This window comes from Onychostoma macrolepis, chromosome 01, assembly GCF_012432095.1.
Source record: "Onychostoma macrolepis isolate SWU-2019 chromosome 01, ASM1243209v1, whole genome shotgun sequence".
NCBI classification, from domain to species: domain Eukaryota; kingdom Metazoa; phylum Chordata; class Actinopteri; order Cypriniformes; family Cyprinidae; genus Onychostoma; species Onychostoma macrolepis.
The window spans coordinates 7,946,517-7,968,859 of NC_081155.1; the positions used below are offsets into that span (position 1 = coordinate 7,946,517).

Consider the following 22,343-nt stretch of genomic DNA (forward strand, 5'->3'; position numbering starts at 1 on the left):
TTACCAAACGTCAAAGTACTGCTCTAGTCTATAAAGCATAGCTCACCCAAAACTGAAAACTCTGTCATCATGTACTTATTCGTGGGACACTAAAAAGAGGACACATTTAGCAGAATGTCCAAGCTGCTTTTTACCATACAAGTGTTTAAGGACCAGGAACAGCTGTCATGATGACAGGATTTTGAGTTTTGGACTGAAAAATAATTTTAAGGGTGGTAATGAATGAATGAATGAATGATGCATTTATATAGTGCTTTATTGTGTATTGCTGTACACCCAAAGCACTTTACAATCATGTGGGGGTTCTCTCCTCAACCACCACCAGTGATGATAAGAAGTCAACACTAGACAGACAAAAAAAAATAAAAATCATTTTATTTTACAAAATAAACTTTAATGTCATGAAGAGATTATAATAATAGTAAATTTAGTGGTTGGGTAAAGTTTAATCCAACTATTGGGTTAAAATAAATCATAGTTGGGAAGGTGCTCTACTAATCCAATAGTTAGGTTATTGGGGTTATTTTTAACCCAACATTTTTTAAGTGAGTTTGTTTTCTTGCAGGATATAGGAGGACTCCATGACACAACAACAGTTACAATAACGGTTGAAGATTTTGACAACCTAAACCCTTATTTTGACCACTGTCTCTACAAGGCATCCATTGAGGAAAATCAGGTAAATTAACTCGGAGGACAAGACGGATGTTTGAAACACACGTGTGAGCACACAAATAAAACCCTCTTTTCTGTCCATGCACAGGTAGGACACTTCTCAGCCGTCACTCCTGAGGCCATAAAAGCTGAAGATGGCGACAAAGGCATCAATGAGCCTGTAGTTTACAGCATAACGACAGGTACACTTAACAGATGATTTGCAACACACTTCCATGATATATGTCCTAATCTATACAATAAACATTCTGAATTAAGGTTCTGATAATAACAAAGCATGTATTGACGTTTTTGTTCCAGTTGTAACGTTATGAAAGGTTTTATCCTTCATTTATAAATTTTAGCTTTAGGGAACCAAATCTTAGAAATTCGGTTTTGATCTGATTAATTGATATTAATCAAAACTGTATAATTTATACCTTATTAACAACTCGTCCAGCGAGTATTAATAAAGTATACATTCAGCAATGCTTCTTATTACTGATAAGAATACAGAATTTATTGGGAAATTTGCCTGAGCAACAGGTATCACGATCTATGGCAAATAGTTTAACGATTTGAAAATCAAGGCACCAGACTATTCATTAAAAATGAATCAAGCGTTTATTTACTATTCTAAGGCACAATACAAGTAACCAAAACACATACACACACATACACATATTATGGCAAGATCAAAGCAGTTTGAAGGAAGTTAAATATTCTCTTTTCTTGAGAAATAAGGACGACCTTATGGGGACGTCACAAACGGAAGACTCAGTTATTGTTATCTTTTAACGATTCATTCAATTCAACCAGCTTCAGCGAATAAGAGATTTGTTTGTTTACTTAGCGTGCGTTGAATTGAAGGCTGTACTTCTTGAAGGGTTGCTGAAAGGGGACCCAGGACTTTTCCTGCTGACGTGTTGTTGTCGCGTGACGTCACTCGGGATTCCTCCTTCGGATTTGATGACTCTCTGGCAGCGCGCGAATAGCGAGTTTTGAAGTTCTCTTATGCAGCCGCTTGCAAGTTCTCTTTGGTGGTCAGACGTGGCAAGTGGTTGAAGTCTTTTGATGACCAGCTAGATGTTTCACAGCACGATCGAGGGGCAACGCCCAGACTTTCAGCCAAGTCTCTTGCAATCACCAGTTGTTTCACCCCGTTCTTTGTTTTGGTCTGAGCATTGTTCAAAGTTGGGGTGTCTGTTTTATCGGACAGAATTAAGTCCATCCTAGTCACTGTCTGACCCAATCATAAGGTCTGTGTAGGGTGGAGCCCCGCCCCACACGACTAAAACTTCGTGCATACATTATCTGCTCATAAATATGTCACCTAAGCCACAATATCCTAGCAGATTTCTACAAAGTGTTATAATCATACCTTCCCAGTCAACACGTGAGGTCACGCGATGATCACAGTGACATCACACCATTCTCACATGGTGGTCCTCACAGTGTGAGTAATATATGAGCTCATTGTGAATTCAAAATGTTGAGCAGGTTGAGAAGAGGCAGTTCAAATATCAGTCACCGAGGGACATTCTACTTCCTGTTTCTCAACACTATCACAGAGATATCACAGTGCTCTCACATGATGAGCTCACGAGTGCACGCCCAGCTAACAGATTTCTGTTATAAGATACAAGTGAAACATACGTTACCATCGTGGTGAGTAGTGTTTGCTTTAGTTGGGCTCTTGACCCTTGACTTTATAACATTATATATTTTTGGGGCTGCTGTAACTGTGTTTGTAAAGCACATTTGTTATGGCAAGAAACACCAAAAAGAGACTGCAACCAGGTGATGTCGGTTTGTTATTGATGATAACACAGTCATCACCTACACTCAATATGCAGTCTTGGTGAGGTTTTATTAATCAACAGTTTCTAAATATAATAGCTCTGTGATTATACAGTATAGGATCCAGCAGTCTCATAATTAGTTATAAAGGATTATAAAAGCACAAGACACGAACATTATTATCTACCCTATCATTTAAACATGAAGAGAGACATCAAGAATCAGTGTATGAATCTCAACAATGGTGACAATCAAAACCTTCATGCTGCAATGCATGCTGGGTACCTAGTCTCTGTGCAGTGAGTGCACTTTGACCTCACATTAGTATGAGCACACAGTGAGGGCGCTGTGAGGTTACACTTTTAGCTCACTGTTACCTCACATTGTGACCTCATCACGAGTATTCTGTGAGCTCATGGTGACATCACTGTGAGATCAAATTGTTGACTGGGTTATGAGGGTAAAAGTCAACATTCATCTATTTCAATGTACTGGACTCATCATAACGTGAAATTTAATACCAAACATGAGATAGTTATATATTGAATACCTATAAGTTTACCTACCAAATGGTTTAAGTCACAGATTAAAAATATCCTAAGTTCTGATAACTACAGTCAGATATATGAAACAAAATACCACATTCATATACAAATATCGTCTCTTGAGTATATTGCTTTTTAATAGCCAAAGTCTTTTCCGGATTGCCCTTTTGAAAGAAACTCTGTGTGACTAGAGTTGTCCGAGCACAAGAGGCGTCATTGTCTTGGAATGCAACCTGGAAAAGGGGGTTTGCTCTGGGGTCACCAGGATGTCTATGCTGTAGGTTTGTTCAAGTCTGGTTAACATATATCTGTCTTTCCTTGTTGATACCATCATTGAATTATGGTCAAAAGCACTCAGGGGATTTAGGGAGTGTCTGATCTGGAACATGTCCAGATCCCACGTGCTTTGTACTGTCTGTTTATTCGACTTTATTTGTGGTAAACTGTTCAAGACCAACATTGAAAGTCCTGTGCTTCAAGGGATGGCCAGATGTTCTCCTCCCAGCTTCGTGAGCTGATAAGGAGAACAGACAGGAAGCGTAACTTTTACGAGCTGATGGAGGAAGGACTCAGGAATGTTTTTCTTGAGTTAAGATTATGCGTGTGCGTTCTTTTCGACCAGGTTCTACACAGTCATTCCAAATAAACACCAGAACAACTTTGAAATTGATCGAAACAGTGGAGTCATCTCTGTGACAACGGCACTAGACAGAGAGGAAACAGAGCAGATTTCTGTTTTGATACAGGTATCAGAAGTTTCTGAAGACATTCACAAAAACCATAAGCAGATCTTATGAATCTGAAGATATGTCAGTGCCTTTTTTGTATATATTTTCTAAACGGTGTTTCCTTGTAAAAACAGGCAGCTCAGCAGGATGATGTCAGTAAGACGGCTGATGCTGTGGTACTCGTCACCATTGTGGATGTGAATGACAACCCACCGAAATTTGTCCAGGGGGTCCATTCTTCACACCTCGCTTAATAGATCTGAAATGATTTGACAGAAAATTATTTGATTAAAATAGCTGTTGTCTGAGATTACTGCGTGTTAACATGTTCGTAAGAAGAGGGCAGATATATCGACCATGTGCATAATGTGTGACAAAATGTGCATAATGTGTGTATGACTGCAATAAAGTTATGAGATCATTATTCCTTCACAAATAAATTTCTCAATGAGTAAAATTGGTCATGTGTATTATTATAGATTTACACAATCATTTTAAAATTAAGACTTTTTAAAATGATTTTTTCCTGGCTTAAAAAGGTGCTCTTGTAAGAAAGTAGCAATGGCTGGGGCAGACTTTCACTATCACCTTCACTTAAAATGATCTAATCCTGTTTATATGAAATAAGCTGCTGTTTGAACTAACAGATCTGTTGCTTTGACACCAACTCCAGGATGAGCTTTGAAGAACCTAATAATCCTAGATCATGTCAAATTGACAATAAAATAATCCACAACACAATATCACTCCTAACTTGTCAAATATTGACGCTTGGTCAGGATCCCTTGGTGTCGCTTTGTGACGCTTAGTGTAATTTTTTAACGCTCAGAGTTCCCTTTTAATGACACTTTTCAACGTGCAGGGTACTCCATTGTTTTCAGTTGTTTGCCTTAATTTAATGATTTGTATGCATAAAAATAGAAATTATTTTATATAAAGTTATACTTTCATTGAAGCACCTTTTTTCATTGAAAGAACGGACCCCAGAGCATACTGAGATTCAGAAAAGTGGTTACAGACCCTTATCACCCGGAGAGGTGCCACAGACTCTGGCACTGGAGAAAACGGAACTGAAGAAAACATCACCTATTCAGCTTCAGAGAGGTGAGAGAACTTTATGAGAGCCGTCATTGATGCTTTGAGCATCTATCCACATATAATATTTTTATGAAAAATTTAATGTTAATTTTCAGATCATATTCACCTTACACACAAAAAAAAAAAAAAAAAGTTCCTTCTGTGTTAGGATGGGGCTATTTATTGACGAGCTGGATCAGGAGAGACAGGATGATGTGGTAATGTGTGCTATGGATAATTTCCATTTATTTGCATTATTGCATGATGTGACTAAAAGTAAACAGTTTAAAGTCACACCAGAGGTGTTCAGCTGGGATTAGGACTTGGCTTTCTACAGACCAGTCAAGTTCTTCCACACTGACTCAATCAATCATTTCTTTTTGAACCTTGCCTTATACACAAAGGCATTGTCATTTTAGAATAGAAAAGGGTCCTGTCCAAACTGTTGCTATAAAATTAGAAGAGAAAATCATTATATGCTTAAACATTAAGATTTGTACTCATGGAAATTAGTAAATTAGTAAAGTAGTCAAACCTGTTCATTAGAACACCCAATACTTTTGGCAATATAGTGTATGTCCCACTTGTCAGGCAAAGAAGCCAGATTGGAAGGGAAGCAGATAAAGAACAGTGCTACGAAAGTGAATCAACACATCACCCTTAGATTTTACACATTAATGTCATGATTAACCGAATGTTATTTCCTCCTACCTGGATCACTCACAACCGATGCTAACAAAACAAGCCAGGAAAGATTGGAACAGTACCCCGGAAGTGTCACATACCTAAGCTGCTGGTGTGTGTCACTTATGCACAGGTACATCTAAAAAAAAATTTAATATCTTGAAAAACTGCATTTTTTTTATAACTTATTTCAAAAAGTGAAACTTTCATATATATTTTAGATTCATTACATGTAAAGTAAGTTTTTTGTTTGTTTGTTTTAATTTTGATGATTAGAGCTTACAGCTCATGAAAGTCAAAATCCAGTATCTCAAAATATTAGAATATTTCCTAAGATCAATCAAAAAAAGGATTTGCAAAGCAGAAAAGTCCAAGTTCTTTAAAGTATGTTCATTTATGCACTCAATACTTGGCCGGGACTCCTTTAGCACAGACTCCAGCATCAGTGGAGGTGTGGCATAGAAGCGATCAGCCTGTGGCTCTGCTGAGGCACTATTGAGCCTTCAACTCGTCTGTATTGTTGGATTGACTGTTTCTAATCTTTCTCTTGAAAATATCCCATAGATTCCACATGGGGTTCAGGTCAGGCATGTTGGCTGGCCAATCAAGCACAGTAATATCGTGGTCAGCAAACCACTTGGAAGTGGTTTTGGCACTGTGGGCAGCTGCTAAAGTCCTGCTGGAAAAGCAAATCAGCATCTCCATAAGCTTTATCAGCAGATGGAAGCATAAAGTGGTAGAAGGCTGCATTGACTCTGGACTTGATAAAACACAATGCAGATGTCACGGCACCCCAAATCATCACTGACTGTGGAAAATTCAAACTGGACTTCAAGCAGCTTGGGTTCTGTGCCTCTCCAGTCTTCCTACAGACTCCAGAGACATTGATTTCCAAATGAAATGCAAAATTTAAATTTATCTGAAAAGAGGACTTTGGACCACTGAGCAACAGTCCAGTTATTTTTGTAGATGTCTTTTTTTAGATGTACCTGTATAGTCCATCATGACCGTTTATGAAATCCTTATGAAATTGTTGTGCTTACACCTTGGTTAATACTGCAAAAGATGGTGCCACACATGGCAGTTTCGGTTTGTTGTTCCTTGGTACGTTTCCTGTTTTTGTTTGTTTGTCCTGTCTTAAGCAACGTTTTTTTCCGATCAGCTCCACTAGAAACAAACTCTTGGACATAAGAAATAGCTAACTTTTTGCCGACGTTTGAACATTCAGACGTTTTACTGGACATTTTAGTCGGAGGAGCTGTGTTCCTGTACAAACACTCCAGGCGACGCAAGCGAGGGAAGCGCGCTGGTGCGCTCGTGAAATTCCAACAGTGCGGTTTAAGGACTCTGCTAACGAGCATTCATCTGGCGAATCTCCGCTCCCTTGCTGCAAATAAAACAGTTAAAATCTAACACAAATTTAATGCAGAACAACCCAGCAAACATGTGACGTCAGAGAGACGTTCAGATCATGTCTGTATAACGTCCATCAGTTCAGAACCACTTTTGGAAGTCTACTGGACGTGCAAATCTGGTTAAATATCTAAACGTCTGATGGGGACCCCTTTTGTATGTCTGTGGACGTGCAAAACTGGTTCAATATCTGAAAGTCTCAATAGGGACCCTCTTGGACGTCTTCTGGACGTGCAAAACTGGTTCAATATCTGAACGTCTCAGTAGGGACCCTCTTGGACGTCTTCTGGACATGCAAAACTGGTTCAATATCTGAACGTCTCAATAGGGACCCTCTTGGACGTCTTCTGGACGCAAAACTGGTTCAATAACTGAACGCCTCAATAGGGACCCTCTTGGACGTCTTCTGGACGTGCAAAACTGGTTCAATATCTGAACGTCTCAATAGGGACCCTCTTGGACGTCTTCTGGACGTGCAAAACTGGTTCAATATCTGAACGTCTCAATAGGGACCCTCTTGGACGCCTTCTGGACGTGCAAAACTGGTTCGATATCTGAACGCCTCAATAGGGACCCTCTTGGACGTCTTCTGGACGTGCAAAACTGGTTCGATATCTGAACGCCTCAATAGGGACCCTCTTGGACGCCTTCTGGACGTGCAAAACTGGTTCGATATCTGAACGTCTCAGTAGGGACCCTCTTGGACGTCTTCTGGACATGCAAAACTGGTTCAATATCTGAACGTCTCAATAGGGACCCTCTTGGACGTCTTCTGGACGTGCAAAACTGGTTCAATATCTGAACGTCTCAGTAGGGACCCTCTTGGACGTCTTCTGGACATGCAAAACTGGTTCAATATCTGAACGTCTGACAAGGACCCCTTTTGTACATCTGTGGAGATGCAAAACCAGTTCAATATCTGAACGTCTGACGGGGACCCTCTTTTAGACATCTTATGGATGCACAAAAATGGTTCCATATCTGAACGTCTCACTAGGGGCCCTCAGGGATGTCTGTGGATGTGCAATATAAACTTCTAGTAATTCTCATCCAGCACCCATATGTGTGCTCTCCCCACTGCCCTTCTCCCTGTACACCAGGCATCCTCAAATCTGGCCCACTCCTGCAGAGTTTAGCTCTAACCCTAATCAAACACACCTGAGCATGCTAATCAGAGTCTTCAAGATCATTAGAAAATCACAGGTAGGTGAGTTTGATCAGGGTTGGATCTAAACTCTGCAGCAGATTGGCCCTCCAGGGAAAGATTTAAGGAACCCTGCTGTACACCAACGACTGCACATACTGACCCCTCTGTCAAGCTCGAAGTTGTCAGATGACATCACACTCATTCAGGACTGTGACAAGTCTGTTTACCAACAGGAGTTCGAAAAACTGGCTGTCTGGTGCAGTCACAACAACCTAGAGCTGAACACGCTCAAAATAGTGGAGATGATCGTGGACTTCAGGAGAAACTCCCCTCACTCTCCATCATGGACAGCACTGTAATGAGAGTGGAGTCATTCAGGTTCCTGTGCACCACCATCTCCCAGGACCTGAAGTGGGACATTCACATTGACTCCATTGTGAAAAAGGCCCAGCAGAGGCTATACTTCCTTTGTCATCTGAGGAAGTTCAACCTGCCACAGGAGCTGCTGATACAGTTGCTGCAGTCGCCGAATCTGTCCTCTGCACTTCTATAACTATCTGCTACCAAATCTGACCTTAGGAGACTGCAGAGGGTAGTCTGGACTGCTGAGCGAATCACTGCCCCACTCTCCTAGAACTGTACTCATCCAGAGTGAGCAAAAGGGCTGGCAAAATCACTCTGCACCCCTCACATCCAGCACATTCCCTCTTTGAACTGCAGAACGACCAGCACAGGAACAGTTTCTTCCCTTAGTCAATCCATCTTATGAACAGTTAACTTTACAATAAACATGTAATACACAACACTATTTATACATTCATTTATTTATTTAACACACATTATTTACATTTCCTTGCATTGTACTTGACATACCTGTGCACACAGATACCATCTATCTTATTTTTTTGTATATTGTATATATATATATATATATGGGCTTTCCTGGGCCGCAAACGGCGGCTTGTGAGACAGAGCCGTGGACGGCGGCTGGAGTGAGAGAGCCGCGGACGGCGGCGGGCTTTCGTGGGCCGCGAACGGCGGCTTAGAGACGGAGCCGCGGACGGCGGCTGGAGTGAGAGAGCCGCGGACGGCGGCGGGCTTTCGTGGGCCGCGAACGGCGGCTTGTGAGACGGAGCCGCGGACGGCGGCTGGAGTGAGAGAGCCGCGGACGGCGGCGGGCTTTCGTGGGCCGCGAACAGCGGCTGGCTTGTGTGAGCCGCGGACGGCGGCGGGCTTTCGTGGGCCGCGGACGGCGGCTGGCCTGTGTGAGCCGCGGACGGCGGCTGGTGAGACGGAGCCGCGGACGGCGGCGGGCTTGCGTGGGCAGCGAACGGCGGCTGGCTTGTGTGAGCCGCGGACGGCGGCGGGCTTTCCTGGGCCGCGAACAACGGCTGGCCTGTGTGAGCCGCGGACGGCGGCTGGTCAGAGGAAGCCGCGGACGGCGGCGGGCTTGCGTGGGCAGCGAACGGCGGCTGGTGAACGGGAGCGCGGACGGCGGCTGGTGACTAGGGCCGAGGACGAGGGTGGAGCTATGGAGGACACGGGGTATTTGGGGTCGGGCCGGCGGTCCGAGCCAATCAAGCACAGTAATATCGTGGTCAGCAAACCACTTGGAAGTGGTTTTGGCACTGTGGGCAGCTGCTAAAGTCCTGCTGGAAAAGCAAATCAGCATCTCCATAAAGCTTATCAGCAGATGGAAGCATAAAGTGGTAGAAGGCTGCATTGACTCTGGACTTGATAAAACACAATGCAGATGTCACGGCACCCCAAATCATCACTGACTGTGGAAAATTCAAACTGGACTTCAAGCAGCTTGGGTTCTGTGCCTCCAGTCTTCCTACAGACTCCAGAGACATTGATTTCCAAATGAAATGCAAAATTTAAATTTATCTGAAAAGAGGACTTTGGACCACTGAGCAACAGTCCAGTTATTTTTGTAGATGTCTTTTTTTAGATGTACCTGTATAGTCCATCATGACCGTTTATGAAATCCTTATGAAATTGTTGTGCTTACACCTTGGTTAATACTGCAAAAGATGGTGCCACACATGGCAGTTTCGGTTTGTTGTTCCTTGGTACGTTCCTGTTTTGTTTGTTTGTCCTGTCTTAAGCAACGTTTTTTTCCGATCAGCTCCACTAGAAACAAACTCTTGGACATAAGAAATAGCTAACTTTTTGCCGACGTTTGAACATTCAGACGTTTTACTGGACATTTTAGTCGGAGGAGCTGTGTTCCTGTACAAACACTCCAGGCGACGCAAGCGAGGGAAGCGGCTGGTGCGCTCGTGAAATTCCAACAGCGCGGTTTAAGGACTCTGCTACCGAGCATTCATCTGGCGAATCTCCGCTCCCTTGCTGCAAATAAAACAGTTAAAATCTAACACAAATTTAATGCAGAACAACCCAGCAAACATGTGACGTCAGAGAGACGTTCAGATCATGTCTGTATAACGTCCATCAGTTCAGAACCACTTTTGGAAGTCTACTGGACGTGCAAAACTGGTTCAATATCTGAACGTCTGATGGGGACCCCTTTTGTATGTCTGTGGACGTGCAAAACTGGTTCAATATCTGAACGTCTCAATAGGGACCCTCTTGGACGTCTTCTGGACATGCAAAACTGGTTCAATATCTGAACGTCTGATGGGGACCCCTTTTGTATGTCTGTGGACGTGCAAAACTGGTTCAATATCTGAACGTCTTAATAGGGACCCTCTTGGACGTCTTCTGGACATGCAAAACTGGTTCAATATCTGAACGTCTCAATAGGGACCCTCTTGGACGTCTTCTGGACGTGCAAAACTGGTTCAATATCTGAACGTCTCAATAGGGACCCTCTTGGACGTCTTCTGGACGTGCAAAACTGGTTCAATATCTGAACGTCTCAATAGGGACCCTCTTGGACGTCTTCTGGACGTGCAAAACTGGTTCGATATCTGAACGTCTCAATAGGGACCCTCTTGGACGTCTTCTGGACGTGCAAAACTGGTTCGATATCTGAACGTCTCAATAGGGACCCTCTTGGACGTCTTCTGGACGTGCAAAACTGGTTCGATATCTGAACGTCTCAATAGGGACCCTCTTGGACGTCTTCTGGACGTGCAAAACTGGTTCAATATCTGAACGTCTCAGTAGGGACCCTCTTGGACGTCTTCTGGACGTGCAAAACTGGTTCAATATCTGAACGTCTCAATAGGGACCCTCTTGGACGTCTTCTGGACGTGCAAAACTGGTTCAATATCTGAACGTCTCAGTAGGGACCCTCTTGGACGTCTTCTGGACATGCAAAACTGGTTCAATATCTGAACGCCTGACAAGGACCCCTTTTGTACATCTGTGGAGATGCAAAACCAGTTCAATATCTGAACGCCTCAATAGGGACCCTCTTGGACGTCTTCTGGACATGCAAAACTGGTTCAATATCTGAACGTCTCACTAGGGGCCCTCAGGGATGTCTGTGGATGTGCAATATAAACTTCTAGTAATTCTCATCCAGCACCCATATGTGTGCTCTCCCACTGCCCTTCTCCCTGTACACCAGGCATCTCAAATCTGGCCCACTCCTGCAGAGTTTAGCTCTAACCCTAATCAAACACACCTGAGCATGCTAATCAGAGTCTTCAAGATCATTAGAAAATCACAGGTAGGTGAGTTTGATCAGGGTTGGATCTAAACTCTGCAGCAGATTGGCCCTCCAGGGAAAGATTTAAGGAACTCTGCTGTACACCAACGACTGCACATACTGACCCCTCTGTCAAGCTCGAAGTTGTCAGATGACATCACACTCATTCAGGACTGTGACAAGTCTGTTTACCAACAGGAGTTCGAAAAACTGGCTGTCTGGTGCAGTCACAACAACCTAGAGCTGAACACGCTCAAAATAGTGGAGATGATCGTGGACTTCAGGAGAAACTCCCCTCACTCTCCATCATGGACAGCACTGTAATGAGAGTGGAGTCATTCAGGTTCCTGTGCACCACCATCTCCCAGGACCTGAAGTGGGACATTCACATTGACTCCATTGTGAAAAAGGCCCAGCAGAGGCTATACTTCCTTTGTCATCTGAGGAAGTTCAACCTGCCACAGGAGCTGCTGATACAGTTGCTGCAGTCGCCGAATCTGTCCTCTGCACTTCTATAACTATCTGCTACCAAATCTGACCTTAGGAGACTGCAGAGGGTAGTCTGGACTGCTGAGCGAATCACTGCCCCACTCTCCTAGAACTGTACTCATCCAGAGTGAGCAAAAGGGCTGGCAAAATCACTCTGCACCCCTCACATCCAGCACATTCTCTTTGAACTGCAGAACGACCAGCACAGGAACAGTTTCTTCCCTTAGTCAATCCATCTTATGAACAGTTAACTTTACAATAAACATGTAATACACAACACTATTTATACATTCATTTATTTATTTAACACACATTATTTACATTTCCTTGCATTGTACTTAACATACCTGTGCACACAGATACCATCTATCTTATTTTTTTGTATATTGTATATATATATTTTTTTTTTATGCTTTAAATATTTTTTATACATATTGTAATTTCCTATTTACTTATTTTTTATTCTTTTATTATCTGTGTCTTGTCACTGTCATTCTCTTTGTAGTGTGGAAGCTTCTGTCACCAAAACATATTCATCGTATGTGTAAACATACCTGGCAATAAAGGTCTTTCTCTTTCTAAATTATTATCGTAAAATCTTAAGTGATAATGTTTGCTTTAGTTCTACATAGCCTAAATGTCAGTACCCTTCATTAATTCCCATGGAGTGCACTTAAATATTCTCAAAATTGTGCAACCCTAATTACTGTGTAATAATTTATTTCACTAAGACCCATGGCGCTGGTGTAGCCAGAAGGCATGAACCACCAAGCAGATGTGTTATGCTGCAAGATGTAGGCCAATGTTGTGAATAATATTTGGACCAAAATGTACCTGGTCTTAATTGTCCCAAAAATTTCAAATATTTTAATTTAGGTGTTTTCATACAGTCAGACTTATAGCCAGTTCCATCATTCCAGCAACAAATAAGGTCATGAACAATTTTAGTCTATTTTCACTTTTTTTTAAGAATGGTTGTTTGAAGCCAAAATGATATAAATTAATGCCCATAAAATGGGCGTTAACTTTAATGTTCCATCAATCACAAGAGATCAAAGTTCTCAATTTGTATTTGCAGAGGACATGTTAAGCTTTCAAAATGTAAAAAAAAAAAAAAAAAAAAATACACAGAATTGGCAAATATTTAATTTCGTCGGACTCTCTCTTATCGAAATTGATTCAGAATCGCCACGTTAGTGACGTCACACGTAACGTCAACTGAAAAAAGTTCCTGCAGTACGATCGAGACCGCTGACACTGCCATCAATTTGAACACAATTCGAATAAAGCAAACAGGTAAGTAAAAACAATCAATTTGATATGTTTTCCAGTTAAGTTTAGATGACATCAGATACCTGATCAATATCTGAAAATACTTTTTAGAAACAGCGGTATTTTGCGCGGGCTTTCCAGGCCCATCACTAACACAATTATCCCGATGTCTTGGTTTCAGCATGTTTTGAACAATATTTTTACTCTAAATATGATTATAACCAATTGGGGTTAACCTTCCATGAGACTTAGCGACCGTGGACGCACATTTTGCAGTTTAAAATTTCCATGGTTAATATTACGTAATACCTTGTTTGTATCACATAAACGCTTAGGTCTGGATAATGATAATGAATAATGTCTGTATAATCAATCATTGTGTCATATAGTCGGACAGAAGACCGAAAATTAACCCAATTAATTTTTTTATGCATATTATTGGTTAAGTAATGTTAACCAAGAGATTTTAAGGCGCTTTAAGTGTTTACCAGGAGAGTAACTTATTGGGTTTGGCGCCGGTTAAAATATAAAACACTTAGCAGTGTAAGTAATCTTGAAATTAATCGGATCTGTATTTCAGAGCGACATATTCTAATTTGATCTAATAAAGATAATTTTATATAGTTTTGTAACGAATATTCTTCTTTATCTCTTTCAGGTTGAAGTACAAGGCTTAAAAAGGTAAGTTTCTGTTCAAGCAGAAAGCCTTTACCTTTACCTATATATATATATATATATATATGTTGTGTGTGATACCCCTGCCCGAGGAAGTTACACACTGCATATCATGAATGTGACAATTAAGTGTCACCAAATGCGTGTCAGCAAATATAATCGGATGACTTCTAATTGCAACTTAAATTGCAAAAAAAAAACAATTATTGTGTGCACTGTCTAAATAAACTTTAACTAAATTGAATGTAATAGGAACTAGCTTGGTTTGAGCACATACTGTACCTCTCTTCATCATTAAACCAAAAAGGATTGATGACTTTTTTTTTTGATGACGTAAAATCAATTAAATTTATAGTCCGTCTACTACATCACATAAAGCTTGCCTAGTGCATGACTATGAAATTCTATTCATACATACATATAGAGCTTTGAGAACTGTTGGCATACCAAAACATTTTTTTGAAGGAAGCACAGTTCAGAATCTGACTCAGGATCAAACTATATTACAGATGGCTTATCTAAAAGCATGGCGAAAAAGGAAGGCAGAAATGGATCTGTTACTGCATTCTGACACTGATGATGACCATGAAAGTCAGAGATCAGTGACCGATAGATCAGCCTGTGGATTACATAACAACCAGGCAGACACTACAAGCAGTTTTGAAAGTATTAATTCGGCAACTGACAGTTTGACAACATATGAATCAGACTTTGACACTGATGTGGAGTATGTGTCTTCTGACTCAGAAAAAGAAGTTCTAAATGATGATGCTGAATTGGATTTTCCTGATTTAGAAGGGAACTTAAGACAATGGTCTACAAAGAACAAAACCACACAAAGATCCTTAAATGAATTATTGGCAATATTAAGAAAGCAAGGACACCTGGTCAAGGATGCAAGGACACTCCTTGCTACACCACGAGCCGTAGGATCTGAGCCGAAATGTAGTGGGCAATACATTTATTATGGGTTAGAAAAGGGATTTGTCGTTTACTAAGTCAGACAACGTCTTTCACACATGATCATCATTCAGTAAACCTCAGCATCAATATTGATGGTGTCCCACTCTTTAAAAGCAGCAAAGTCCAGTTCTGGCCAATATTGGCGAAGTTTCACAACTTTGAGCCATTTATGGTTGCTCTCTTTGTGGGGACAACAAACCATATCCTCTTGAGGAATATCTTGATGACTTTTGATGGAGTGTAAACATCTCACAGAGAATGGGCTGATTCATGAAGAGAAGACCTACACTGTTCATGTTAAAGCATTGATCTGCGACGCACCAGCAAGAGCTTATCTGAAGCGCATTAAAATCATAATGCCTATCACAGTTGTGAGAGGTGCATCACCAAAGGTGCTTACATCACAAGAAGAGTGGTATTTAATGAACAGGGATGCACCTTGCGAACAGATGAAGCTTTCAGTGCAGTAGCTTACAAGAACCATCAAACTGGTGTCAGCCCATTCATTGCTGCAGGACTGTCTTGTGTTAGCTCTTTTGTCTTAGACTATATGCATATGGTCAACTTGGGAGTGGTTCGACGGATGCTAATATTCTTGACTCGGGGCCCAACACTTTGCCGCTTATCTGTAAGGCAAAGGCAAGAAATATCACAAAAGCTAAACAGACTGCGAGGAAAGATGCCTAGTGAATTTGCTCGGCAGCCCCGGGGTTTAGAAGACCTGGACAGGTGGAAGGCCACAGAATTTCGGCAGTTTTTGTTGTATACAGGACCAGTTGTGCTAAAGAGCGTGTTATCTCCCGAAAGATACTACCATTTCCTGTCCTTGACAGTAGCTATGTCAATTATGTTGGAGTCAGATGAGAGCACTCGCAATTCATACCTTCAGTATGCCCATGAACTCATGTCGCACTTTGTCATGCGCTGTGCTGACCTGTACGGAAAGTATTTTTCAGTTTACAATGTACATGGACTGATTCACCTTCCTGAGGATGTGCGTCACTTCAATTGCTCGCTGAATGATATTTCTGGTTTTCCTTTTGAAAACCATCTCCAACAAATCAAGAAACATGTACGGAGTGGGAAGAATCCCTAGCACAGGTGACCAGGCGATTGTCAGAGATTGAATATGCAAACGCCAAAACACAGCCTGAAGCACGACCTTGAATGTTTCTTTCTACAAAGGAAAAGGACAGTTGTTTTCTCCTGCGAGATGAAAAATTTGCTTTCATCAGAGAAAGAAGAGGAGATGGGATTGTGGTATGTGATGTCCTGCACCAGCGTTACACATCACCATTGTTTGAGAAGCCATGCAACTCCAAACTTCTCAATATAGTGTACACAAGAAATGGGCAAGGCAGGATGAAAAGACGACAACTGCTTGAAGCTGATCTGTTCCAAGGTGGCCTGCCTCCCTCATGAAAATGGTGGTTCTGTTCTCATACCTCTCCTCCATGGTATAGAACACAGAATTTGAAGGTTGGCAAGTTTTATCTTAATTAACCTCTATGTAAGGGATGGCCAAAGTAGGTCCTGGAGGGTTTTGCTCAACCTTAATAAAACTCACCTGCCTGTAGCTTTGTAACTCTTAGACCTTGATTAGCTTGTTCAGGTGTGTTTGATTAGGGTTGGAGCTTAGTCTGCAAGACTGTGGCTCTCCAGGACTGACGTTGGCCACCCTGCTCTATGTAGATGTGTCCTACACTATTTTTTCATAATTAATGAGTTTAGAGCACTTAAAGGTGGACTCAGATTTAAAACACAATGCATATATCAGAAATGTTGTCAAAAACTCTCAATCAGCAGTTTTTATGCATTTTTATCATGTAGACAACAGGTTTATTAAAGACAGAGTGAATAAATAAAGCAAAATGCTCCTGTGTCTTATAATTATTTTTCTAGCTGACTGATGAGCTTTGGATGGCCAGTGGTTAGGTATTGTTACGTGGTTGTTTGATTTTGGTGATTTCAATATCAACAGCATTTCTCAGACCTGTAAGTACACAGTATAAGTGAGCATACTGATGATGAGTATTGACAATCCAATGTGTATTATTTATTTCTGGTGTCATTTGTGTTTGTTTGTTTATTTGTAGTAGTTTCATAAAAATGTAGGGTGAAAACAAGCTAACTTAACTTTATGAATGTGTTTTACTTCCCAGATCATGTATGCCAGAGCTGTGTGGTTGGAGCATGGTAAAGAAGTGGAGGAACTGCGCCAGACAACTGGATTAAAGCTGATACTTTGTTTATTAAAAAGTAACAAAGGGAAAAGGCAGCTTTCCTCAATAGGCAGTCCCTCAGGATGACTGGATGACATTCACCTTGGTGAAGCGTAAAATGACCTCTGGTAAGTTTTTTTAATAATCTAATTAGATTCTTTGCTTTTTGTCAAAATAAAATTGTAAGGCAGCCAAATGAGAAAAATCAAGTCAAACTTAGGGGTGCTCCAATGGGGAGCTGTATCGGTCGAGCACCCTTAGTTAAAGTGCTAGTAGTAAAGTCATTTTTATTGTAATTGTATTGTCTGTGATGTATTGACCTTACAGTTAGCATTCGTGAATGCGATGATTATGACATGACGAGTCATGTTGAGGAGGAAGAGGAGGAAGATGAGGAAGCAGTTCGGAGGAAAAAGACCAAACGCAACTTTGATGACTATGTTCTTGGTATGCTTCTATAATAATTATTGAATCTGTCTTGAGAATCAAAGTCTATAAACTAAATTAATATGGGGGCCCTCAAGTTTCAGGTCACTTTTTAAACTGATAATTAGTGCATGTTATAAAATATATGGTTACACTTTATATTAGGTGGCAACTGGATTGTGCTTTCAGTTTGGATAGAAATCAAGTAAGTTTGTCGATCTAAATTGTGTTCATATTGTATTGCAAAACACTTTTGCTGCTACTGAGGTGGGATACGGGTAAGGTTAGGGACAGGTTAGGTGGTATGGGTAGGTTTAAGGGTGGGTTAAGGTGTAAGGGATGGGTTGACAGTGTAATTATGAATGTAATTACAGAAATTAATTACAGATGTAAGTACATATAGGTATTTTTTAAAATATAAGTACAATGTAAAAACATGTATGTACACAGTAAGTGCATTGTATCAAATGATTAATTTAAATGTAAGTACATAGTAGTTAAGGCCACCTAATGTAAAGTGGGACCAAATATATTAATTTGTACAATTACAGAATCTGACGATTTGGAGGAGGAAGAAGCGAACATGACAGGTAACAGTTTCCTAAGCTGCTGACATTGCAAACCTAAGTAGCTCTTATAGAATTGCAAAGTTATAAGATTACAAAGTTAAAGCTCATTGTTTTTACAACCGATGCTTCCATTTGGAAAGAGTACTGAAAATCTTGTACTAGAAGCCATCAAGTACTGTTACATTGCTGAAATAATACTAATTACAAGTAAAAGTACTGGTCAGCTGGATTTAAGTAAAAGTACAAATGGTACTCTTCTCAAAACTACTAGAGTACTAGTTACTAGTTTTTCTGGCATATATTTAATGATTTTCGTATTCATTCATATCAAAGATCTATGTGGATAATAGCTGCTTTGAACAAAACCCACTTTTAACTTATTAACCAGACGTGAATTAGTGGTCATGGGATACAGTTATTTCTAACTTCAATACCTTGAAAATCATCAATATTAAGGTCCCCATGAACCGAACATTGCAGCTGACTTCAGTTTTGTGATGTATTTAAGTGAGACAGAATACTGTGTAAAGGACAGGTTTTATATGTGGTGCACCTCTCCACCTCTTGCTTTTTCAGAGCAGATTTAAATTGGATATGAGTGGTTAAGAATATCTGCTTACGTCTGACATCACGCTTCACCACTGATGTGTCCCAGCACGTGCGGTTCCCAGACGCCCAGAAAACAACAAACTGTGCTAATATACACCCACGCATGTCCATTATAACCCTAACCTTTATTCCATACAGCAACCAGATGCGACAAGGCAAGCAATTTGTTCAAAGGAGAGTATTCATTTAAACCCTTATGCAGTTCACAGAACCAAGAACGTAAATGTTCTAAAGTAGCGGCCGTGTTAACAAACCAGTCACCTTAGCTTAATACAAGTAGTATTAAATAGTGCTCATAAATGGTTGTTGAGATGGCATTCTCAAATGAAGTAAGTAGGGCATGGACCCAGAAACTGCAGTCCTTACGCCAGATCAAGAGGATTCTCCCAAGCTGTCAAACTGACGTCATCAGATCTTAGAACGCCATTCCAGAGCAGAAGCTCATATTTCAGGTTTTGATTAAAGATTACGATGGCAGATGTTCGCATTTATTTTGTTCTCTGTGTATTGAGGTTTGCACAGTTTAATTGTTCACCACAAGACTAGTAATGTGCACTAAAAATTAAGTAGGGTCATTTTTGATTTCATGACAACTTTAATGACATTAATTAGGAGTCGTTTACAAGCACAGAGCTGAAACCATTTATTTGCGTAAGTTCAAGATCATTTGTGATTCATAGATTTCACATCTGAAAGATACGCATACATGTGTTTTCTGTGCGTACTTTCATTTTATGAATCACCCACGCATATTTGAGAGATGATCGTAAGATCAATTTTAAGATGGTTTCTGCACAACATTTTATAAATGAGGCCCCAGGTAACAGTCACAGGGCTCCAGACTGTGACTAACAGTCACATTTGGGACCAAAAATATTAATTTGAGTGAAGTTTTGCTGAGGTTGCCACTGGCAACTATATATATTTACATGTCATGATTTAAAAATGTGCATGTAATGCCTTTTTCCTGATTGTTTTGCGATTACATCTTTTGTTATGTTAAAATTATTAAAACTGAGATGATGCACATCAAAGTTTTAGTGGGAAAAATTGTTTCAAACAGTTCTCATCTCTGCCGCACAGCAGTGCTGATGCACACCTGCTAAACGCAGCTCAGTTGTGCAGCATGAAAGTGATCGATATGACAGCCAATAAAATTTCCAGAATTTCCATCAGTCAGGCGTGGATCTATTCTGATTGGTTGATAACCTTTCACAAAGTTTAATCCAGCTGTGTGGATATTGGCAATATCGTTAACAATTCTCTTTTATAATCATTACTATTATGGTTTCTTTCTTATCAAGATCTTAGTCTACAGTATAGGAGTGAGACAGGCAGTTCATTTTGTATAAGTCAGGCCTATTTGAGAGCTTGCGTCTAGTTCGCAAAAGCTTTACATGACTGTGTTCTCATGTTACAAACAAAGCGCAGCCACATTTGGCAATGATTATAAATGATCCGAATACCTGCGAAATATGGCGGACATTCAGACTCTGTAACTGACGGAGGCGGATGGTGTCAAACTTGCTGTCGGAGAGTGAGAGATTATATCGGTTTATCGGTGTACTACTACAGATACTGTGGAGAATGAGTAATGGAACATCATAATTTCATTATCGGTATCAAAATATAGATATTTAGGATAACACCACCATGTCATTTGTTTCTCCAAACTTTGAGTCCATAAGTTACACTCATTCAGTGTTTCAGCTCCTTCAAAACCTGCTGCAAAGCGGTTCAGATATCAGGGCTTTTATTGGTCATTTACGATCAGAATATCTTTATTGGTGTCCATGAAGCTCATCAGGTTTAGAATATAATTCAAATTGTGGAGCATCTTGCAGTAACAAACTATGATTTAACCCTATAAAGTAGATTATTTTGCTAAATTTGTATAAACAGTACAAGTAAAAGTACAACTTTAAAATTTACTCAAAAAGAGGAGGAGCACAAAAACTACTTAATTACAGTAACGCCAGTAGTTGTATGATTATATACCTCCACTGATTTTTCATTAAAACACAGCATTTGAAGGTTGGCAAGTTTTATCTTAATTAACCTCTACTAGTAGGATGGCCAAAGTTGGTTTGGAGTCAGTTTTTCTCAACGAAAACTCACCTGCCTTTACATTTGTAACTCTTAGACCTTGATTAGCTTGTTCAGGTGTGTTTGATTGTGCTCCACACAGAGTCGGCTCTCCAGATCTGATCATCATCAGTCTTTCTGCTCTATGTAGATGTGTCCTACACTATTTTACATAAGTCATGAGTTTAGAGCACTTAAAGGTGGACTCAGATTTCTGAAATAACTGACTTAAAACCATGTTTAGCAGACTGCACAAAACACAGCTAATCAGCAGTTTTGGCCACCACGATGATGCAGTGTGTTTAGAAGGAGACAGTTCAGCTCAGTGAAGACAGACTAGAGTGATGAATATACTCTGTGTCTTGTGTCATATTCGCTTGTTTGTTCATTTGTTCGGGGCTCAAGATAGAGATGTGATCCTTTTGGGTGTTTGTTTTGGTGATTTCAACAGCAATTTCTCAGACCTTTAAGTACACAGTATAAGTGGTACTGATGATGATATTGACAATCCAATGTGTGTTATTTATTTCTGGTGTCATTTGTGTTTGTTTGTTTATTTGTAGTAGTTTCCATAAAAAAATGTAGGGTGACATAACTTAACTTTATGAATGTGTTTTACTTCCCAGATCATGTATGCCAGCCAGCCAGTTGAAGGGTTGGAGCATCAGTCCAGCCACAGTGAGAGGAACTGCGCCAGACAACTGGATTGATGCTGAAAAAATCATTAGATGGCCTAAAAAGCAGTCCAGGCAGCTTTCCTCAGTCGGGACAGCAACTCAGATGACTGGATGAATTTGTTCAAAGGTGAAGCGTTTAAATGACCCTCTGCAGTTTTTTTTAATGATCTAATTAGATTCTTTGCTATTTGTCAAAATAAAGGCAGCCAAATGAGAAAATCAAGTCAACTGGTTTTGTGCTAACATTCTGAGCTGTATCGGTTGAGCACCCTTAGTTAAAGTGCTAGTAGTAAAGTCATTTTTATTGTAATTGTATTGTCTGATGATTTTAACCTTAAAACAGTTAGCATTCGTGAATGCGATGATTATGACATGACGAGTCATGTTGAGGAGTGAAGAGGAGGAAGAGCCTGAGGAAGCAGTTCGGAGGAAAAGTCCAAATGCAACTTTGGTATGACTATGTTCTTGGTATGTTTCTATGATAATTGTTGAATCATGTCTTGAGAATCAAAGTCTATAAACTAAATTAAATAAGGGGTCAAGTTTCATTCACTTTTTAAACTGATAATTAGTGCATGTTATAAAAGATATTCATTTGTACAATTACAGAATCTGAGGATTTGGAGGAGGAAGAAGAGAACATGACAGGTAACGGTTTCCTAAGCTGCTGAGTCATTGCAAACTTA

At 40.4% G+C, this 22,343-nt stretch overlaps 2 long non-coding RNA genes across 2 annotated transcripts; both read left to right on the top strand.

Moving 5' to 3' along the window:
• The first annotated feature begins 439 nt into the window (after window positions 1-439).
• LOC131536203 (uncharacterized) lies at window positions 440-3,725 on the top strand. The gene is made up of 3 exons (XR_009269889.1): window positions 440-679; window positions 764-857; window positions 3,622-3,725. It is a non-coding gene; the product is annotated as an uncharacterized LOC131536203 (long non-coding RNA).
• A 9,649-nt stretch (window positions 3,726-13,374) lies between these two features.
• Window positions 13,375-14,885, top strand: LOC131536192 (uncharacterized). The gene is made up of 3 exons (XR_009269884.1): window positions 13,375-13,455; window positions 14,090-14,112; window positions 14,616-14,885. It is a non-coding gene; the product is annotated as an uncharacterized LOC131536192 (long non-coding RNA).
• The last annotated feature ends 7,458 nt before the right edge of the window (window positions 14,886-22,343 follow it).